Source organism: Bombina bombina, chromosome 3 (genome assembly GCF_027579735.1).
Source record: "Bombina bombina isolate aBomBom1 chromosome 3, aBomBom1.pri, whole genome shotgun sequence".
Lineage (NCBI taxonomy): Eukaryota > Metazoa > Chordata > Amphibia > Anura > Bombinatoridae > Bombina > Bombina bombina.
The window spans coordinates 973101528-973115358 of NC_069501.1; positions in this window are offsets into that span (position 1 = coordinate 973101528).

A 13831-nucleotide genomic window follows, 5' to 3' on the forward strand; every position below is an offset into this window, starting at 1 on the left:
AAGATCATTCAAGCAGGACTTTAAAAACTGTAAGTGGATCGTCAGGGGGTAAGTGTTAGGCTTTTTTAAGTAAATTTAAATATTATTATTTGTAAATTTAAATTTAGATCTAATTTCATTATGGTAAAGTTAGGGGGTGTTAGGGTTAGGTTTAGGATTATGGTTATGTTAGGGTTAGGTTTAGGGGTTAATATAGTTTAATTTAGGTTGTTGCGATGTGGGGGGCTGGCAGTTTAGGGGTTAATAGGTTTATTTAGTGGTAGTGATGTGGGAGGCCAGAGGTTTAGGGTTAATAACTTTATTTAGTGGTGGCGATGTTGGGGAGTGGCGGAATAGGGGTTAATAACTTTAGTATAGTGGCGGCGATATTGGGAGCGGTACATTATGAGTTAATAATTTTATTTATTTGGCGGTGATATCGGGAGCGGCAGATTAGGGGTTAATAACTGTAGGCAGGCGTCTGCGATGTCGGGGTTTATGTTAGGGTGTTAGGTTTAAACTGTATTTTCTTTTTCCCCAGAGACATCAATGGGGCTGCGTTACGGAACTTTTGTTTCCGCGATCGCAGGTGTTAGGTTTTTTTGCTGTCTCTCCCCATTGATGTCTATGGGGAAAGCGTGCACAAGCACGTCAAAACACTGCTTGTTTTTCGTGCAATATGGAGCTGAAAATCTCCATATCACCCGCACAAGCCGGGTTTTTTTAAACTTGCAATGGCAGCGATATAGGGGGTTAAAAAACGCGACTTTTGTTGCTTTCTTTACTTTCCCTATAGCGCTCAAAACTCGTAATCTAGATGCCTGAGTTTATTTCTTCTACTGGCCAAACATTTTCAGGATAGGTGGGGATACCAAATGCTAAATCAACTATTTCAAATACCAATATAAGGGTAATGGAAATACTTGTAAACAATTTAATACACTCCAGCAGTAAAGTGGATCATTGGGAACAAATTAAAGGGAGAACATTTTTGAGTAAATTGTCCTTTTAAAGGGACAGTCAAGTATAAATTAAACTTTCATTATTCAGATAGGACTTTCCAATTTACTTTTATCATCAAATTTGCTTTTTTCTCTTGGTATTTTTAGTTTAAACTAAACATAGGTAGGCTCATATGCTAATTTCTAAGCCTTTGAGGGCTGCCTCTTATCACATGCTTTTTAAATCTCTTTTCAACACAAAGAGACAGAAAGTACACGTGGGCTATATAGATAACACTGTGTTCAGGCACAAAAAGTTATTTAAGATCTAGCACAATACAATGCTAAATTTAAGACAATAGATAATACACAGTCACAGTCATGTGATCAGGGGGCTGGAAGAAGGTTCCTAGATACAAGGTAATCAAAGAGGTAAAAAGTATATTAATATAAATGTGTTGGTTTTGCAAAACTGGGGAATGAGTAATAAAGGGATTATCTATCTTTTAAAACAATAACAATTCTATGGTTGACTGTCCCTTTAATGATATAACTATTTCTTTATGATTAATTTTAAACAGATTTGATACAGTCATATTTATTAATCTTTATTAATTAATTTTTAAATGATTTATTTTATTTTTGCTTCATTATGTCTCATTGTGTGCTTAATTTGTATTACTTGTTTTCACATTTATTATTGGGGGGGGGGGGGGGGTTGGGGGAGGGGTTGTTATATAATTTTCACACTTTTGGTTTATTCTACTGATTATTTATTTTGATTACAAATTTAACCAACTTGTATTAAGGAATAGTTCTAAAATATTGGGGTATACATACCATTAAGTAATTTTTTTGGAGGTTTACCAAAAACACTTTGATAACTTCAAGTTGTTATTTTCAGTTTGTGGAAATCACAGAAACAATCTAGAATAGCTTTGTTTGCTAAGAAAATGATATCTCAATTAATTACAGAACAGTTTGATCGTTGTACGTCATCTGAAAGAGGAGTTAAAGGGACATTATACACTAGATTTTTTTTTTTTGCATAAATGTTTTGTAGATAATCCATTTATATAGCCAATTTTTTTTTTTAAATGTATAGTTTTGCTTATTTTTAAATAACATTGCCCTGATTTTCAGATTCTTAACCAAGCCCCAAAGTTTTAGGAGAATACTGACGTACACCTACTCCAGCTTGCTCCTGTTTGTGTAAAGGGTCTTTTCATATGCAAAGGAAGGGGGAGTGTCTGCTTTTTTTTTCTATAGAACCACTTTCAGTGGGTGTTCCAGCTAGCCTTTTCAACAGAGCTAAACTGGGAGCTTCTAAGTAAGTTTTTAAACGGTTTTATACTGGATTTTTAGATCAGTATCTGTGCATATTATTCTTTATAGTGGTGTCTATCACACGCAGTTAACTTAAAATTGGTGTATACTGTCCCTATAAATCCTTTTTTTTTTTTTAAATGGGACGGACGGATGCGTTCTCAACCCAAAGACTTCCAGCTACAAATAATATCTACTTTTCTTAAAGGGACAGTCAAGTCCAAAAAAAAACTTTCATTTTTCAAATAGGGCATGTAATTTTAAACAACTTTCCAATTTACTTTTATCAACAATTTTGCTTTGTTCTCTTGGTATTCTAGTTGAAAGCAAACCTAGGAAGGTGCATATGATAATTTCTAAGACCTTGAAGGCCGCCTCTATTTTATTTACTTTTCACAGCAAGGGAGAACAAGCTCATGTAGGCCATATAGATAGCATTGTGATCACGCCCGTGGCTAGTGGCAGACACTGCACTAATTGGCTAAAATGCAAGTTAATAGATAATAACTAAAAGTCATGTGATTAGGGGCGGTCAGAAGATGCTTAGATACAAGTTAGTCACAAAAATAAAAAGTGTATTAATATAACAGTGTTGGGTTTGCAAAACTGGGGAATGGGTAATAAAGGGATTAGCTATCTTTTTAAACAACAAAAATTCTGGTGTTGACTGTCCCTTTAAATCAAACTATGTTTGAAAGTTAGTAGCCAGAGGAGAGTATTTAGTTGAATTAGAGGATTCCTCCCTTGGTCATCTGGTAACGCTTATATTAAATGCCTTCTGTTTTTTTTATGTTTTTTTGTTGTTGTTGTCCCCGTTCTTTTGTAGGGGATTGATTTTATGGAAAACTGGAAACTGCATTAAGACAATATGTTGTTTAATATATACCTACTATTTCTTGTGACTAGATAAGACTGTAATAAGATTTACCTTTTTCTCTGCTACTTTCTATCCAATGTTGTGGATGGTGACTTTTGTGAAATTGAATAAAAATTATGTAATGAAAAAAAAGCATTGGTTAAAAAAAAGTGTACTGAGAGCTGAAACCTGCAGTCCTCTATCATATGTATTTTGTAAAGTACATCAACCAACAAGGAAAAAGTAAAGTGATATATGGAACAGTAAAATGGAGCCAATACAGATCAGGTGCTAGATTTGGCAGCGCATATCCTAACATTGGAACAATAGTTTCTAGTTAATTCTCTATCTATATTAAAGGGGCAGTGTACAATATAATTGTCTTCATCTTAATATGTTTCCAATTACTTGTTATGCCAGCTGCAGAGTATAAAATGTATGATAAATTGATCCTTTAAATTTATATTTGTATTTTAAATAGCTGTTTTTGCTCTTTTAAACAGCTCAGCAAAATGGGCTGAGCTTGCAGGGAAATCAAATATCCTTATTTTATCACTTGATGTACACACACACATGCTTTTTTATATTATCTCTGTAAATTAAAGCCCTATAATTTAAATAATTTAAAATAAAAATTGTATTGCTTATCTCTTCTACCTCCTACTGGGAGTTTAATTTCTTCAGCTTTCTATGTTTACACAGTTTTTTTTTTAACTTATACTAGTATAGAAGAACTAATGTAAAATTAGCTATTTATAAACAATTTAACACACTCCAGCAGGATCATTGCAAAGTGGCAAAAACTGTAGGCTAAACTGTCTCTTTAATACCAAGGGGTAGATTTATCATATGTCGAGCAGACATGATTTGCTATAATAAATCATGTCCGCTTGACATCGCTAAATGCCAACAGCATATGCTGTCGGCATTTAACATTGCACAAGCAAAATAATGCCCCCTGCTCACTCGTGGCCAATCAGCCTCTAGCAGGGGGTTAAGGAGCAGTGGTCTTACAACCGGATAGGGGTAACTGCAGTCTGCCACCTAAATGTCTTACGACCGCTGCTTTTTAAGTTACGTTTCAGGCAGACCTGAACATTCGGACGTAAAAAGCAGAATCCGATGTTTAATAAATTTACCCCCAAGTTTTCAAAAGCACTCAATGAGAAAGTAGTATTTTAAATTGAGTACAAGTGCAAAACGTAATCAACGAGTTGTAATACAAACTCAATAAATGCACTACTTCCACTTTGCATTTTTTTTTTCAATTATAGGACACACTATGTATGGGAATCATTAAAATGCTTTAGTTAATTGATTGTGTGGGGCCAAACACAAAATAATGAGTCTTACACAGTCAGTATCAGTAATCTGGCCCTATGTGTTTTCCCAAAAGTAAATGGGTTAAACACATAGATAAAGTCCTTCTTAGGAGAACATACTGTAGTCCTTTAGCCAAACAAGAGCGACAGCTGTATGACCTTGCCAATCACTTATTTTATATATTATTACCTTCAAACAGGACATGCTAATCTTCTTTTTCCCCTTTTATTATCATCGCATCAAGGGTTGCAACTGCTAGTCAAGGCTTTGCACTTAGTTTCAGAAGCCATATTTATAAACTTTACTGCAATACCAGTGGCGTTGATCGAGATTATTCAGCATTCTAAAGCCTTTCAGAAAGTGACAATGATTTTAACAGTGTGTTTCTATATTGTAAAGCCTGCTACTGCTATGCATCTATCACAGTTGTAAAGAGTGTCTGGATTTTGCTATGATGTACCCTGCTATTAGCTTGTCTCAGATTAGTGACCCTGTTTCTATCAAGAGATCTAGTACATAGCTGGATGAAAAACAGTGTAGATCCTCATAAATTAAAGGGACATAATTCTGAGAAAAATACATGTTCCTGTGCTGAATAAAATCTACTTTTTCTGTGTAAGTTGTTCCTAATAGTCAAGGAGCATTGTGACTTGTGACCCAGTTGTGCACAGTCATACACTTCACATTAAATGTAAACAGTTATGCTTCATCTTTTTTATGCATTTTTTTAACACATTTAACCGCTGTTTTTTTATATACATCATAGAAAAAATTGAGTACAATGCCACCTTAAAGGGACAGTCAAGTCCAAAAGAAACTTTTATTACACAACATTGTACTTTCACATGGATTTCATAAAAATCAAATCACATTCTTGTAAGTGACACACAATTTGGTGTCTGTTGTTCAGATTCCATAAATACTATAATCATATAAACATTATAAATTGGATGGCTAATATCAAATCTACAAGTTTAGATATGATTAATAAATTATTTAGACTAGGTTAGTGTAGGAGCAGTAAAATGTTGACACCATTTATTTTCATTACACATTTAACTGCATATTCAGCCGAATTTGTCTGCCTTAAACAACAATGTTATTCTACCTATTATATATATATATATTTATTTATTTATTTAACTTAGGGAGACTAAGGAATCAACAGATTGGTAGGAGATTGACAAATTATTTAGTAATTACTGAAAAAACTTTATTTTACAATTTGATACAACAAAATTTTATCATGCAAATCATCTTCATTCACACAGTCTTGCTAAATACATTCCACCACTTTCTGCAAATCTGTGAATTCTGTTTCTCATTTAAGGCACAGTGGGAGTAAAGACATACAACTATGATACATCAAAATTATTGACTAAGGGCTAGATTACAAGTGGAGCGCATAATTATTAACGCTACTACTGTTCACATTAAATCAATAGCTATCCTATTCTTGCACTCGTATTGCAAGTTGACAGTAAAATGTTAGCACGAGAGTGAAAAACTCAGGTGCACTAACATCTGGAGGTAGGATAGAGCGGCTGCGCTAACTCCATTTACACAGAGACATCTAGGGGTCTGCTCTGGCTTTCACTCTTCACAAGGTGCACTAGGTCAACTGGACTAAAGACGAAAGTATATTTAGAATACTTAAAATACCTTTATTCTTCACTGAGAAGAAAATGTTATATTTTATTTTAAATATATCTATATGTGTATGTGTGTGTGTATATATATATATATATATATATATATATATATATACAGAGAAAGAGAGGTATGTGAACAATTAAAAAAAAAAAGACATTAATTTTTTTAAAATGCATATTTTAAATGTCAAAGTGATTGGGAAGGGTTCTCATATACAGTATATGTGTATACATGTGTGTATTTATGTATGTATGTGCATACACATATGTAAACATATATAAACACACATATACAAATATATACACACGCATATATATATATTTATGTATATATATATATATATATATATATATATATATATATATATATACTTCTGAGCCCTTACCAGTTTCAGATGTACAATCTACATGTGATTATTTTAATGGTTTAAGAGCAAGAGGAAATATGCTACTAAATAAAAATGTATATTTTAACTGAGTTTTATACTAGTAAATGAAAAGAGAATATGGCGCAAGATAACATATACAGCGCAGGCTTCAGCACAACCGCTGAAGCCCGCATCGCCCATAATTTCACCTCGAACATCGGGGTATTACATAAATTCCGCCGGCAGTTCATAAAGTGCTGTAAGTCGGATAAACTAGCGATGTCCAGAAATGAGCGTAAATACAAATTTCTGGAGTCGCCAGTGACTTATGGCACTTTAGAAACTGCCGGCGCCTAAGAAAAAAAAAAAAACAAAACATAAAATCTCCCGTAAAAGTCTAGCACACCTCCCAAAAATAAACTCGACACGTAAAAACCCCTAAATCCTATTGGCTGATTTGAATGGCGGCAATCGTACGAAGAGGATCCTCCACGCTCCATGACTCCGCGGTCGCCGGTCTTCATTTCCGTGGCCCTGGATAAAGATAGAATTGGTCGCCGCTTAGAAGAAGACTTCACCACTGGACTTTAGGAACCGGTCGCCGCTTGGAAGAAGACTTCACCGTCGGTCTTCAGTAACCGTGAGTTAGGCTTTTTTTTTTTTTTTAGATTAGGGTTATGGGCACTCTTAAAAGAGCTAAATGCCCTTTTAAGGGGAGTAAAAGAGCTGAATGCCCTTTTAAAGGCAATGCCCATACAAATGCCCCTTTGGGGACAATGGGTAGTTTAGGTTTTTTTAGTGTTAGTTTTTTTTTATTTTGGGGGTTTGGTGGGTGGGGGGTTTTACTGTTAGAGGGGGGACTTAGTATTTTTTTAAGGAAAAGAGCTGTTTAACTTAGGGCACTGCCATACAAAAGGCCCTTTAAGGGCTATTGGTAGTTTAGTATTAGATTAGGGGGTGTTTTTATTTTGGGGGGGCTTTTTTACTTTCATAGGGATTAGATATATTTTTTTTATTTTCGATAATTTTATTTTTTATTTTCTGTAATGTAAGACTTTTTATTTTCTCTAATTTTAGCTTAATTTAAACTTAGTTTTTTTATTTTTAAAGTAATGTTAGCTTTTTTATTTTAATTGTAATTTAGTTTTATTTTAATTTATATAATGGGTTAGTTATTTACGTTGTTGGGTTTGGCAGTTTAGGGGTTAATAGATTTATTAGCATTATTGCGTTGTGTGGGTTTGGTGGATTAGGGGTTAATAGTTTAATAGGTTTATTGTGTTGTGGGTTTATGGCGGATTAAAGGTTAATAGTTTGAATAGGTAGTTTGCAATGTTGGGGTTGGCGGATTTAGGGGTTAATACTTTTATTAGGTAGATCACGATGTGGGTGAATTGCGGATTAGGGGTTAATAGTTTAATTAGGCATATTGCGTTGTGGGGGGTTGTCAGTTTAGGGGTTAATATTTTTATTATTAGTTCCGATGTGGATTTGATGGTGGGTTAGGGCTTAATATGCTTTATTAGTTATTGCGGTGGGGGATTGCGGTTGACAGGTATAGATATTGAGCGTGTGTTAGGTGTTAGTTACTATTTTCAGGGAGTTACGGTGCTCACAAACTCAGCGCAAGGCTTGCTGGGCCTGCCTATGTGTGGCAAAGTGAAAATGGAGTAAAATATCTCCATTTTCGCAGCGCAAGTCCTTGCGCTGAATATGTGATACCGATTTGCGACGCTGTTCTATGTTAGCTTATGGGAGTAAAAATAGTGGCCGACGGGTGAAATATACATGCAGCATTTATATGCGGCGCCTATATTTAATTCCCAAATCGCGTAAAATCACATATGTAATGGAGCTTATGATGTTTATTAAGTTATTTTAAGGGTATATAGCAAGAATAAAATACTGTTAAATAAATAGAATCTTTCACTAGGAGGGTGGGAGTAAATTGTCCGTATATTGCAAAAGGTTATTTTGAGAATGTTTTGATATCATTGGATATACAAATTAGTGCATCATTTGAACTGTTTTTCAGAGTTGTTTTATTCCAGGCAGCTCCAGAACAACTAGTGTTAACTTTCTGGGAGATGTCTGATCCTTTCTGTGTGCTTAATGGAAGTGGACAACTGCCCAGCAGCAACTTGACTCAACCCAAATATGTCAGAAACAGACTATAACACACACAATGGTCTTCTAAATGTACTACAGAGGCATTGTATAAAGACCTGTAAATGTACATAGAAGTTACATACTGCTCTCAGCCTTGTCTAATGTTTTCTGTACAGTCAGCTAATAGATCCTGTGTACCAAATGCCTTATATGGACCATGCTCAGCATATTATTCAGACCCACTTTGTACACATCTTGGTCTGGAGCTACAAAGCTCACATTTTGCCCCTGTATATCCTCATCTGATCTGCTACTCTGAGGGTCCAGGTTGCTGCTGTGTCTGGTCACATGATTTATATGATAGGAGAGCTTGGTGAATACAGGACATGTTAAAAGGGGACTTTCTGGCAAGTTCAGGGCTAGTGGGACCGTCATATTTTATGATGCCACAGTAATGATTGTGGTGCACCCTTAGGCACACCCTTCCATTGCTAAATACCCTCTCAACCTGATAAACTCAAGTAGCGCCTAAATCCAGTGGCGGATTTAATGAGCAGAACGCCTTGGTGCAAGAATTTATTCCCCCCCCCCCACCCTGTCAAAGGTAATCGCACAACCAGCATATATAAAGGCAGCAGAAAAGTGTCATGCAGTGAGCTGAACAGGGGAACATGAAATGCCAACAACAATGGGGGTAAAATAAATAATACAAACATGGCAAAATAAAATAGCTAGAGCAAGGCTATAGGAATGTGTCATGAAGCATTACCATGCTCTTATACACGGACAAGAATAGGTAAGATACAGGTCTAGAGAAAAGATTAAAGGGTCATTACAGTGGAAACATTACATTCTCTTATTCATTAGAGCAAGTCATTTTAACACTAGTGACCCTGCAAAGTTGCAGACACAGTACCTTTCTGAAACCACAAAGCACTGCTGGTCATGAGCGGAAACTGCCATTCACCCAATCAGCTGTACCATTAATTTAAATCTGCTGACTGGGTGAGCAACAGTTTCTGCTCAGCAGTGCTCCGTGGCTTTACCTATGTGTTTAACCCATTTGGAGTTAAACACATTGCATTGCAGGGTTGCTGGTGTAAAAATGTTATGCTCTAACAAAATAGAGCATGTAATTTTCCCACTATACCTATAACTATACATAAACCTTGTCATGTGCTATGTTCTTGACTCCCTGGAGGAATCAGTTGACGTAGGGGAATGTGACCCCTATTGTGGCAATGGAGCCGTCCGGTTATAGTGGGCGGAGCCTGTGACGGCTATTTGAAATTTGGGCGCGAATTAACCGTCCTCTTTAGCTTATACAAGCACAAGGTAAAAGTTTGCACCTTGTGGTTGGATAGTCCTTGGAGGATGGAGTTGGTCCTCGACGAAGTTAGTAAGGTGGCGGTGGCACGCGGGACAGCATGGCTCCGGGATTATTTGGCGGCTGCCAATCTCCCGGGAGCTTCATCGGAAGGGAGCAGTCACGGCAGGTCGCGGAGGCGGTCCAGGCCTCCGGTTTGTTTATCTCCGGATGTCGGGAGCAGCAGTGTCAGAGCCCCCCCCGGCAGGGGGGTGGGTCCAAATCTTTATCGGATGAGCGGAGGTAAGGCTAAAGTGCGGAGGTCGTTGGAGAAGGATCAGACGGAGGAAGCAACTAGCAGGACCGGGCTCACGGCAGGTAAGATAAATGTATTGAGTGGGCTGGGCCTTGATCAATCTGGGGAAAGGTTGCCTTCATGTCAGGGAGCTGTTTCACTTGGGAGTTTAACAACGGCAGGGGATAGGAACCTTTTTGCCCCATTTAGGAGTTGCGGGAGCTGGATTCGGCGAAAGAGTTAAATCCTGTTGCCTCTCAAAGTCTGGAGCTGATGGAAGGGGCAGGTGAAGGCACAGAATTAAATGTGAGGAGGGATAAAATTAGGGCTGCAGTAGAGTATCAAATAAAAAGGACTGGGATTGTTGAAAGGGACATAAGGGGTGATGTTGATAGCCATGTTATATGTGCAGTTCCCAGGAGAGGGTTGAAGAGCGGGAGGAAGTTTGTTAGAGGTAATAGGTCTAGGAAGGTTCAGGTTGAAGCGGGCTGTGGGTTAGGGAATGAAAGTGTAGGTCAGTCTGGTAGTGTAGGGTTAAGTCATAGGGGTAAAGGGGTGTGCACGAAAGGAAAAGGGAAGAGCAGAATGAGGGGAGGGAGGCAATTAGGAAAGGGTAGGGGAGGTTGGAAAGAGGGGGTATTAATGTATTACATTTATCTCCGACAGGTTTAGGGCAGGAAAAAAGGGCCCATGTGGGCGGTGGGACAGATATTTCTGTTGATCCGGCAGGGCAGGACGTGGAGGGAGATGCATTGTGCTTTGATTATACATACAGCGACTTGGATATGGAGGATCCTGGGGAGGGCACTTCAGCTGGACCAGTGGGACAATGGCAGGTAGGGGACATGGCCACTTTAGAACAGTTAATAAGGGCTTTATCACCTGGTTTTATTGGACAGGACGGGGAAGGAGATTCTAGGGTTAGGTCTAGGGTAGGGAGTGTTAGTAGTAATAGGGAGGGTTATCATGTTAGGCCTTTCACTGTCTCCTCTCCGCAGATACGGCCTCGGGTTATGGATACCCGTGAGCGCCATAGTCCCAGGAGGTCTGGCGATGAACGGCGACGGGAAAAATCCTGGTCGCCTAGAGAGAGAGTGCGTCATCGACAGGAAAGGCGGTCTCCCACATGGGGAAGGTTGGAAAGAGCGGCAGTGAGGAGTGGAAGGAGGAGAAGGTCCAGGTCATATTCGCCCAGACGGAGGGCTTATAGACCCCGTGAGCGTGAATGTAGGCCTCAACCGGTGGCAGTTGTAGCAGAGCAGGTGAGGGAATCCGGAGCAGTACAACCAAATACGGCACCCAGGACCACAGGTGAGGGTGCTGCAAGAATGGTGGTGGTGGATGGTAGTGAGCATGTTGGTAGTAGTATGCAACAGACGCTGGTGAGCGGCTTAAAGGAATTATTGGCAAAAATTGAAAGGCAATCAGAGGGTCAGAAAGAGAATGTGGTTTCGGCATGGAGTGGGGGGTCGGGTGTTGGGGCTCCTGTGTCAGGAGCGGTTACAGGGTCGGGAAGCGCGGCTTCTGCAGCAGGTGTGGCTGCGGGTACGGGAGACAGCGGTCTGGTAGCTGGGGGGACTCGAGGGCAGAAGAAAGATGTGGTTTCGTCGGGGGACATTGTGAAAGTTCCAGAGTGCGCTTTGAGAAGACCGTGCTTATGCTCTATTGGACCACTTGGGATACATTTGACACAAGAAATAAAAGAGAAAATATGGAAATGGGAATTTTTGGAGCTCTTTTCGCTGTTACCCCTGGATCAGATGATGGAGATTAAAGAGGAGGCAAAGGATAAAGAGAAGAAAGAAGAGGATGAACGCAAGAAACGTTATCGTAAGTTACCAAAAACGCTTTCAAATTGGTCAAGGGCATTTTGTATTTTGGCTGCGGTGATTGGTGAGAAGTTCCCAGATCAGTGTTCCGCACTCTTTTGCTATTATGATGAAATCTTGGGGGCATATCGCACATATGGGGGATTGGCGTGGTGGCGGTATGACGAACAATTTCGTCAGCGTTTGGCAGTAAGGCCGGAGATGCGTTGGGACGACTGGGATATGGGGATCTGGTTGGAGTTGATGACTCCAATGCGTGGGGCCTTTCGTGGCCTCGGGGCAGGAACTGCAGGGGGTGTCGGCTCATCTGGGGGAGTTTCAGGGGGAGGTGCGGCAGTGGCCATTAGAAAAGGATTGTGCTTCCAGTACAATGAAGGCCTGTGTAAATTCGGTAGTGGATGTAAATACAAGCACGCATGTTCCGGTTGTGAAGGAACTCACCCTTGGTTCAGATGTTTCAAGAAAGGTGGCAGTGGTAAGTCGGGAGAGGTTGCTCTTAAGGGCCAAACCCCAGTGAGGGTAAGAAGGATGGTGCCCTGGCTAGAGCGATTCGCTAAGGTGAGGGGAAAAGCGAGAGATGCCGAGTTGTTGTTAACAGGGTTTAGTTCTGGTTTTTGGATCCCGTTTGAGGATGGGGGGGCTTGTCAAATTTCGGGGAATTTAAAGTCTGCTAAGGAATTTCCAGAGGTTGTTCGAGGTAAATTGAATAAGGAAGTGGCATTGGGTAAGATGGCAGGACCATCCACCATTTAAGAATTTGAGGGTGTCCCTGTTGGGAGTGGTTCCCAAGAAAGTGGCTGGACAGTTTCGTTTAATTCACCATCTGTCTTTCCCAAAAGGTTCGTCAGTTAATGACGGTATAGATCCTGACATAGCTGCAGTGAGGTACGCTTCATTTGATCAGGCTGTTAAGCTGGTGACGGCGGCGGGTGTGGGTGCTTTGTTGGGGAAAGTGGACGTGGAGGCAGCTTTTCGGCTTTTACCTGTGCATCCGGTTTGTCATCACTTATTGGGCTGCTATTTTGAGGGGTCCTTTTACATGGATTTGTGTCTGCCAATGGGTTGTTCCATATCATGTGCGTATTTTGAAAAATTCAGCACTTTTGTGGAATGGGTGGTCAGACAGGTATCAGGATTGAAGTCAGTGGTACATTACCTAGATGATTTCCTTTTTGTTGGTAAGGCAGGGGAAGAGGATTGTGCTCAGCTGATGGAACACTTCTTTGCAGTGGCAGCAGATTTCGGCATTCCAGTAGCTCATGAAAAGACGGAAGGTCCACAGACAGTTTTGAGTTTTTTGGGCATTGAAATTGATTCTGGGACTATGGAATGCCGTTTGCCTTTGGATAAAGTGTTGGACCTGAAGAGTTGCATTGGTTGTTGTTTGAATAGAAAGAAGCTTAGGCTTAAAGAAATTCAGTCGTTAGTGGGAAAGCTTAATTTTGCCTGCAGAATTATCCTGGTTCTGAGAGTCTACTGTAGGAAATTGTCTTTAGCAACGGCAGGTGTAAAGAACCCATCTCATTGGATTCGGTTGGGTAAGGAGCTAAAAGAGGATTTAAAAATTTGGCTGATTTTTCTAGAAGACTTTAATGGAAGTGCGATGGTACAGGGTTTGGCAGTTTCGAATGAGGATATTCATTTGTATACTGATGCCTCTGGTTCGGTTGGTTACGGTGCGTATTTGCATGGGCATTGGTCTGCAGGGTTATGGCCGGTGGAATGGAAACAGACGGGTCTCAATAAGAATTTGGTTTTTCTGGAACTGTTCCCGTTGGTGGTAGCATTCAAAGTTTGGAAAGACTTTCTTAGGGACAGAAAGGTGATATTCCACACGGATAACTTGG